We start from the raw sequence: 9,711 nt of genomic DNA on the forward strand, positions 1-9,711 counted from the left end.
ATAATCCCGGGGTATTTTGGTTTATTGACCGGCCTGTGGAAAACCCCTTTGACGACTCGTTGGGAAGCAATCACTTCCCTATTTCTATGAATTTCATCGCCCAAAAAAAGAACCCCTTCAGCACCAAAATTTTAACGTAAAAAGAACAGACGGGTCCATTCAAAAGGAGCTCAAGCTCGAACTTTTTGGAGGAACCATTGCTGATAAAATAAACAATATCAAAATTTCGATCTTAGTGCAGCAATGACACCAACCTAAAACTTCGACAATTCCTGGTGGACACCGATTCCCGCGGGCGCTGTCCCAACGCAAAGGGATACGGGCTTTCAAAAAAACATCAATACGGGGACCTTTGAAATTACAAAAAAAGCAAGAGATGGGGGCTCGTAGAATAATTAGACAGGCAAAAGAGACTTTTGCGGAGCTTTGTCTTTACAATTAACAGAAAACCCCACACTATCCGGGTTTGGCCCATGCCAGTAAAAAAAAAAAATAAAAGAATTAAAAAAAAATTTAAAAAAATTAAAAAATCATTCATGAAAGAAGCAATTTTGTTTCACCTAGGGACTTGTAAGGGCACGCCGGGCAGTTTTCATATACAAGCAGCTCGGACGTTACCATCCCGCTTTCCTTTACCACCAAGGAAGGGGCTGGCTGAACCAATTATTTTACCACAGCAGATACTTTTGATTACAATAAAGATCTAACCATGGATGAGTTTCCCGAGTCCTAGAACCTGTAGGGGAAAACACCCCCGGGCTGGGTGAGATTCGATATAGATGTAAAGATCTTAATCATGGTGACTTGATTGGTTTGCTAAAAGGAAAATAATTTTGGAAGAGCTATGGTACTTCGCTCACATCTTTCCCATATTGAAAGGGGGGGAAATCCTAGAACCGTCATTCCTACGCCCAATTTGCTTTTATGAAAGGGTCATGGAAAATTTTTAACAGATCTATTCTTTTTTTTTAAATTTCCCGTAATTTTTCTATTGACGAGCAGGGGCTTTCCCGGGAAGGGACGCCAAACACGATCAACTAGTAAAAATGGGCAGTCAAGAGGCAAATTTCAAAAAAAAATTTGATTCAGTATTTTTGTACAGAAAAGCCCCGACAGGCTGGCGTATGGCCTAACCGGAAAAATATGTTTTTTATTACGTGGAAACTTGCCCCGTTTTTTTTAAAAAATTTTATTTCGACAAACTTTCTTTTTCAAACTCTTTTTCCCGGGAATGCCACTTTTTCGGACATTTTTTTCCAGGGAAACATTTTTGCCCAGGAAGTGTCTTGTCGCCAACATTATTTCTATGTATAATAAACGACATCTTACCAGCTCCCCTCGGAATCTTAAATACTCACTGTACGCTCACTGTACACTGTATGCATTATGGCATTCCAGCAGTAATGCAGAATTCTCGGCAAATGATTCATAACAGGCATATGATTCATAACAGGGGCCTCCAGTGGGGTTTAAGTTTTCCACAAGAAAGAGTATGGGTATTTTTTCATATAGGAGAAAGCCGAGGCTAAATCTAGACAATCACCCAATACCTATTCAAACTTCTGCTAGCTTTCTTGGTCTACTCTTTGATCGTAGACTGCCCTTCCCTACCTCCCACCCTTAACCAGAGACGTCATTTCAGCCTTTACTTAGGGGGGGCGCAAGAGTGGGTAGACGAGCGAAGCGAACAAAATATAGAAAAAATAGCTAGTCTCGAGGTATTTTTATGTTATAACTGGACCGATATAGGTGTATCAAAATAAGTAAAAAAAAATCGTGGCCACAGTTGCCCCTCCCCCCCAACTGACACCCCAGCCCTCTTTCCACTCCCACCCCTCTCTTTCTCCCACCTCTCTCTTTTTCTCCACCAGCCCCCCTCTCTCTCACTTAGAAAAATAGGGGCATTTTTAAGCTATAACCACTATATAGGTATAATTTAGTATAAAAAAAATTGTGGTCATGGGAGGGGGGGGGTCAAGCAAGACCTTGAGGGCGACATAACAGAATCTTAGGGGGGCAATTGACGCTTCTTCTCTCTCTCTCTCTCTCTCTCTCTCTCTCTCTCTCTCTCTATCTCTCTCGCTCTCTCTCTCTCTCTCTCTTCTCTCTCTCTCTCTCTCTTAGTGAATAGTAGATAAGTTGTTTTTTGCATATACAGTGCGGATTTGATCACATGACTAGTTTATTATACTCACAATATCTTGATAACCGGTATCATAAAAATGATAAATTTCGGATACCGATATAACAGATGAAAATGCCGTTGGCAGTTAAGAATTTCAGAACAATAGATTGCATCTTCTGGAAAGAGTTAACGATTTAAATGTTTCCGACTTATGAATGCACTAGCTTATAGGTTTAGTTAAACTTGCGAGGGAGCTGGTTATTCTGCTGGTTATAACGTGCTGTAAAAACGTAGCTGGCAACTGTCTCTGTTAAGGATCGCTACGTCACTCGGTTGGACTGGAGTCAGTAGGCTTTGAACGCAAGAACAGACAAATTTAGTTCTAACTTCAAGATGTTACGCTCCATTCTGCAACGTACTGCTTTTATAAGGGCAGCTACAAAGTACAACATACCAACTGCTGCAGCGTTTTCGAATGCTGCTATCCCACAGCCGATTACATCGCCCGACATACAGTATACAGGGGTAAGGAGAAAAAAAATGGTAAAAGACAAGTGGCTTGGGTAGGTATTATTTTAGTTTTACACAACTATCAAATATTGCATTTATTATACCTTCATTTAATTACCAACGCTGTAATATACGCAATCTGTTGTTATTTTTCATCGCAAATAATATGAATCAACTATTTTTAGCGTTTTACAAAGTAACCCTGACACTCTGAGATTGTCTATTACTCCAGCTATTCCTGGGCAATCTACAAACATCGCCGTATGAACCAAAAATCGTTTTTTTGAGTTGCGATGGAAGTACATAAAAGAAAGTTTTTTATATTTATTTGCTCTATCATTTGGCATATATTATTTTCCAGTTTTAAAGACGGCTAGTCAAAACTTTACCTATACCCACAATCCTCTCTAAACCCGGTGGCTTCGCCCCCAGTCCCCATCCGATTGCCGTATTTCCCTATCAGGGGCTCCGCTCCCCCGTCTCCACCCCCAAACTGAAGTTATATTTTCCCTACACAAAGCTTTGTATTTGTGTGTTAAGTTTTTCTCTTTGATATTTAATGTAATTACATTTTCATGTAAATGTATACCAAAGTATTACGTGTTGCACAATATTATCATCAACTTGCGAAGGAAGTACCATATATGAAATATATTTCGCGCATTCTGTCCATTACAGGCAAATTGTACCTTGTATTACATGGCTTTGGGACACTTAAGTAGTCTCTTTATATAATGAACGAAATTATGGATTGTCAACATGAATAATCATCATAAAAACGTATTAATGGAATACCCGTTATATATAGTAATGCAGTAATTAAGCTCTAATTGGCCTGGGAAAGCGTGTAAAAAGAAAAAAAATCGACAAGCTAACTTTCGTTCAAGTGTCTGCAATTTTTTTTTTGTTAACTTTAACCATATAGTATAAGCGTTCAGATTTACCAATACCGCCTGCGTGTGGAATATTGTCAAAGTAACTCGGTTTTATTTGAACTATTAAAATTTTAAACGATCAGTAAATCATTTAATAATATAAAAGAATGACACAACCCGTGTATATAATCTATAGTACCTTGATTTCCAAATCCCCATCGCTTCCCTCTGTCTAGAGGTCGGACGTACCTTGCATCCTGTCAAAAATTCATTAGTGCAGTAACTTTTGAGAGGTTCAACACAAGTCTTGGGTTTACGCATTAGCCTGTCATTTACTAAGTGACTTTTATTTTAATATCGGTTATATTTTTGTATGTTATTCAAATTTAGCGCCTAATTAATTATCGATGAGCCTGTTTAGGAAACGTTTACTAGTGTATGTAGGGATAAGTAGGTGGTTCAGAGAGTTGTTAAAAGTTTTCCTGGGAAAGCCGGCCATATGAAGATAAGATGACTTTGATAATGAACACTCTAACTAGAAAAAAAAAAAACAGCGCGTGTAGTAGAACTCCAGATATCAAGGTTCATCACATGTTAAGTGGATCTCGCACAGATTTCGTGCGTGAAAGTAAAATTCAAGAGTAAATTTTATTCAGTTGTGTTATGCAAATACGAGGATTAGATTCGTTCATAGCAAGTCTCAATAGTTTGCAATAAGCATATAAAGTATAACGATTATGCAGATTTCTAATTGTTAAGATTTTTTTTGATGGACAGGAAACTATTTCCGTTAATATATAATATTATATTATATATATTATTTTATATATATATATATATATATTAATATATATATATATATTAGTTATATGTATTATATATTATATTATATGTATAGATATTATATTTTATATTATTATATATTATATTATATGTGATATATATTATTATATATTATATGTATTTTATATATTGTATATATTTTTATATATTGTATATATTATATGTACATATATATTTTGCTTGGAATTGGTGACCAGAAAATTTCTTGGAGTTGGAGGAGGACGGTGTAAAAATATTGGCATTCCCTTACAGGGATCAAGCGTAATCTGACAAGGAACAAGGGATAAAAGCTTTTTGACTTGCGATTTTTAATAGCCGTTTATAAATAGATCATTAATAGGCGTTTATATCTAGACAAGATGTGGCGTCGTAATTTTACGTTTGAAAGCCATCGCGGAAACTGGCAATTCTACGAATGTGTAAACTTGCAAATACATGCGTTGTTTGATATACTTATGTCGGGTTAGATATCCAACTAAACAAAATTTGTCATAAGAAGGGCACATAGACGTGAAATGTAGTACTTATAATGTACTTATAATACGGTAATTACAATTTTCAGAAGTTGGCTCAAATGACAGTTTACGCCCTGAGAAACAGGTTTTGTGATTCAGTGGGGAACCGAGACCTAGCTTGTGGGGGAAACAACCGGTTTGATGGACGAACCCAAAAGGGTTTTTTTCTTTATAAATTTATTTAAGGATGCACTCATAATTGCTTTTCAGCAGTCCTGAATACATATGAAATCGAGAAGTTATTTTGTCTAGCGCACACTTGAGATTTCAAACAAAAATGGGAATGGCATACCGAGTAGGCTTTGATACAGGGAGACGAAGTGAAGATAACGCCGGGGCATGAGGGTTGCCGTCCTGGTGGGACAAGGCAGCTGTTCTAGAGGATTGTCGCTCGAAGGTCAGTCCGTAAGTTAGCCAGGCCATTCGGTATAATGAATACATCGTGTATTACACAGTGAACATGTTTGTGTAAGTTAGAGGTTATCATAGTACTAGTAGATGAGGACATAATAGGTTTAGTTATATGAAGAAAATTCACTGGGAAGTTTTTTCTTTTTACAGGTGGTTATTAGGCCGAATCCATTTTAGTATGGTCATTTAGTATATCTTGCCGTTTCATCTGGTGTCCATGACATTGACTATTCCTCTCAACTACCTTTACCGTCCGCATGAGATCCAGATCATGGGCTATTAATCTGCACTTTCTATTTATTTATTTATTTTTTTTAGGTATTCATCAACAATGAATTTCACAAGGCTGAAAGTGGCCGACAGTTCCCAACTGTCAACCCAGCAACTGGAGAAGTCATTGCAATGGTTGAAGAAGGAGATAAAGTAAGTAATTTGTTTTTATTAGATTGAAAATTAATAAGTGATCTGTGATATTAGTATGAATTCTATAAACTTTACCATTCAACAAGTTTCTAATAATCACAATTGCTGTGTTACAGGCCGATGTAGAGAAAGCTGTGAAGGCTGCTCGTAAAGCCTTTTCTCTGAACTCGGAATGGAGACAGATGGATGCCTATGATCGTGGCCAGCTGCTGTATAGGCTGGCTGACCTGATGGAGCGTGACAGGGTCTACCTTGCTGTAAGTGGTAGTCGCCAATTGGTTTTGACAATTTTGTCTCAAATATCTAATTTGAGTGTTATATTTTCTTGATATTATTTGACATGCCTACAGATTTTTAGCTTCTAAATAGAGCTTGACAACAATGGCTTGATATTTTTTAGCAAAGAAATGATAAAGTACTTTAATTCTACTTCACTTATTTTTGTATTTTTTCATTGTGTGCTTTTGTGTATCATGTATCACCTTATATTGTTAATTTTCATAAAACATAACTAAATGTGTAATTATTTAAGTTTTATTTTCTACTTCGTAAGTATATTGAAACTACGATTTTACTTCCAATTGAAGTTTTTGTTTTATGAGTATTGAAATTTATGATGCATCACATTGGACTTCCAGAGTCTGGAGACACTTGATAATGGCAAACCTTACACAAACTCGGTCATGGTGGATGTAGAGCTTTGTATTCGCAATCTTCGCTACTTTGCTGGTTGGGCTGACAAGGTTCATGGAAAAACCATTCCAATGATGGCCCTCACTTTGCATACACACGACATGAACCTGTTGGTGTTTGTGGCCAGATCATTCCATGGAATTTCCCACTCCTCATGCAGGCATGGAAGTTTGGACCAGCACTTGCTACAGGTAGGATATAGCATTAAATATGCATTTTGGTATCTGGCTCTCAACTTGAGCTTGATGCAATTCTTTTGTCTTTTGTAACAAAGATGATCTTAGTTGTGTTGGTTCCTAGCTTTTTTTTTAAGGTTTTATATTTGTAAGTGAATGAGATCTTTCATGGCAGGGATTTACATAACATTTTGTGCTAATACAAATATGATTTTGTCATATTTAGGGAATACAGTTGTTATGAAGTTAGCAGAACAGACCCCACTCTCTGGCCTGCATGTAGCAAAATTAGTGGCTGAGGCTGGATTCCCACCTGGGGTGGTAAATGTTATTCCTGGTTTTGGCCCAACTGCTGGGGCTGCAATTGCTTCTCATATGGATGTTGACAAAGTAGCCTTTACAGGATCAACTGAGGTAAGTTGTATCAGTTTTTAGTGATGTTCCATTATAGTGCTTTTTTCAGATCTGCAAATATTTGCCTTAACTAACTGAAATAAAGAAAAGTATCATTTAAAGGGGAAGGCTGAGGGAAGACCAATTATTTGAAGCAGTAACCCTGTCCTCCAACCCATATGTATGGACTTCTCTTGCTTATCAGTCTGTATTTTGCATGCTTTAAGCAGAGGAAGGGCACGTATAGAAAGTTGAATGCATTTGATGTTAGTTATTCAATTTCTTATGATGAAACTTAAACTGTGTTCAACATTAATTCAGTAAAGGAAATAGAAGTCAAATATCTATGAATGATGTAGAACAATCTAAATATAAAATTCAATTACAGAATTTAGAAATTATATAATAATGGTACTTGAATTATGGAATATGAAATGGATGGGAATATTTGAGATTCACATTTGTGAATGTTAAACAAGGAACTGGCCTTCTATAAAACGGAAATATGCATTCATTCCATCTCTAGTACTTAATGAAAAGTTGATTTTGAAAAATGCTAAATATTTGTATTATTACATATGTAAGCCTTTGTTACAAGTCTGCATGTGTGACACCCACTAATAATATAGTGTCATAGATGTACACCTGGATTAAATTGTTTATTTATGAATAAAGTGGAAGCAGAATCTACCACAAGAAATAGGGCAAATGTTTTTTTGAAATTAAAATTTGAATGCTTGAGACTTTTAACAAGGTACTTTTAAATATCTTACACAGCCATTTTAAAAAGAGGTCATCAAAAATTATGCAAATTTATTTATTCATTTCTCTATTTTGTACTAGATCTATTTTTTTTGAACATTTACAAAGTAAGTTATATCTTTCATTGATATATATAATAGGAATTGAATTTTAAACCCTAGGTGTAAAAGATTATCAACCGTATTGAACTGCACTCCCAGCAAAGAATGTTGAATACATTGCCTGTTTATTATATTAGGCTATGAAAGGGTGTGCATAAGAAACTAGGGGGTAGAAACTTGGTGCATACCTGTAAAGACAGAGGCTTTGTAAGACGGTATGATGAAAGTGGTCACCAGTGCCCCAAAGGGAACTGTATTTAATGTGAAAGGGAGGTTTTTCTCATTGGTTCAAAGTGGTGTCACCTATGTTTTTACATAATTTTGTTTTCATTTCTGTAGATTGGTCATCTTATTCAACAAGCTGTGGTGTAGCAACTTGAAGCGAGTAACTCTGGAAACTGGGAGGCAAGAGTCCAAATATTATTTTTAAGGATGCTGACTTGGACTATGCTGTTGAGCAGTCACACTTTGGTGTTTTTCTTTAATCGGGTTTAAATTGTTATGAGGTGAATTTTTGGTGATTTCTCTTAACAACTAAATTTTTTTTTTTTTTTTTAAGATTCTGAAAGCAACAACTTAATTTCTTTGTATGCTAAAAATTTTTAAATTCTCTATGGGGGGCAGTGTTGCTGTGCTGGCCCCAAGGATCTTGTAGAAGATGCAGTTTATATGAATTTGTGGGAACGCAGTGTAGAACGTGCGAAAGTTCGTACAGTTGGTGATCCTTTTTATTTCAAAAACTGAGCAGGGGCCACAGGTAGGACCATTGTTTTAGATTTGTATATGAAATTATAGAGATTATGTAAATATAATTAGTGGCTAATATCAATGGTATATGATAGTAAGATTTATGTTTTTACTATCTTCAAAGGTGGATGGTGAAAAAATGGACAAAGTCTTGGAAATGATTGATTTTTGGCAAGAAGGATGGTGCCAAAGTTGGTTCATGGCGGCACCGCGTTGGGGGAAAAAGGCTATTATATTGCTCCTACAGTGTTTGCAGATGTGCAGGATAACCCTGCGTTATTGCTACAGAGAAAGTAAGTATGTTTAGAATTTTTTCAAACATTTAGAAATTTAGCAGAGATGCTGCTCAAATGTCAGAAATGATTTTTTTGATTTTTAAGCGTAGAATTTGCTGTATTCAGTCGTTATAAATCTGCTGAAATGTATTTTTGTACTATTTATGTAAACTTACATATTTGATATTTTTTCCCGTGCTAATCCAGTGGGGTAGGTGCATCTGTAATACCCCTGCAATGACTGAATTTAATTTATTATTATTATTAAAAAATAATGTTTTGATCAGTGTTTGGTAAAAGTGCTCAAATAAATGTTACCTTGATTTACATTTATTTTTTTTTAAGTAATATAATTATAAGTCTTTTATCCTCATTTTCTGGATATGGCATGTTAAGAAAAAGTAAAAATTCACTTTTTTTTGGGAAATTCAGAGGGTATTATCAGACTTCCTCATGTAGAATTGGTTGCAAAAATTATCTTCATGTAATTGCTAGTGAGGATCATTAAAAATCAGGTTTTCTAAACAGGCAAACTTAAGATTATATCTATCCTTCCTTATTTTTGCCAGATTTTTGGACCAGTGCAACAGATATGAAGTTTAGTGATGTCAGTGAGGTGATTGAGCGTGCAAATAAAACTACTATGGCCTAGCTGCTTCTGTGTTCACAAAGGATTGGACAAAGCAAACATGTTTGCTCAAGGACTGCGTGCAGGAACTGTATGGTAAGGGTGATTAGCAATTACTTATTTTGTTGTTGTCATAGTTTGTTATAATTTAAGACCCTGAAAAAGGAAAAGAAAACAAAAATCTCATTGCATAGTATCTTTTGAATCGATTGGGAAACGGTTTTCTTTTTGCAG

At 35.8% G+C, this 9,711-nt stretch overlaps 1 pseudogene; it reads left to right on the top strand.

Annotated features, from left to right (window-relative positions):
• The first annotated feature begins 2,487 nt into the window (after nucleotides 1-2,487).
• Nucleotides 2,488-9,577, top strand: LOC119569245 (annotated as a pseudogene).
• Nucleotides 9,578-9,711: the final 134 nt, after the last annotated feature.

The sequence above is a fragment of the Penaeus monodon genome, unplaced genomic scaffold (assembly GCF_015228065.2).
Source record: "Penaeus monodon isolate SGIC_2016 unplaced genomic scaffold, NSTDA_Pmon_1 PmonScaffold_13634, whole genome shotgun sequence".
NCBI classification, from domain to species: domain Eukaryota; kingdom Metazoa; phylum Arthropoda; class Malacostraca; order Decapoda; family Penaeidae; genus Penaeus; species Penaeus monodon.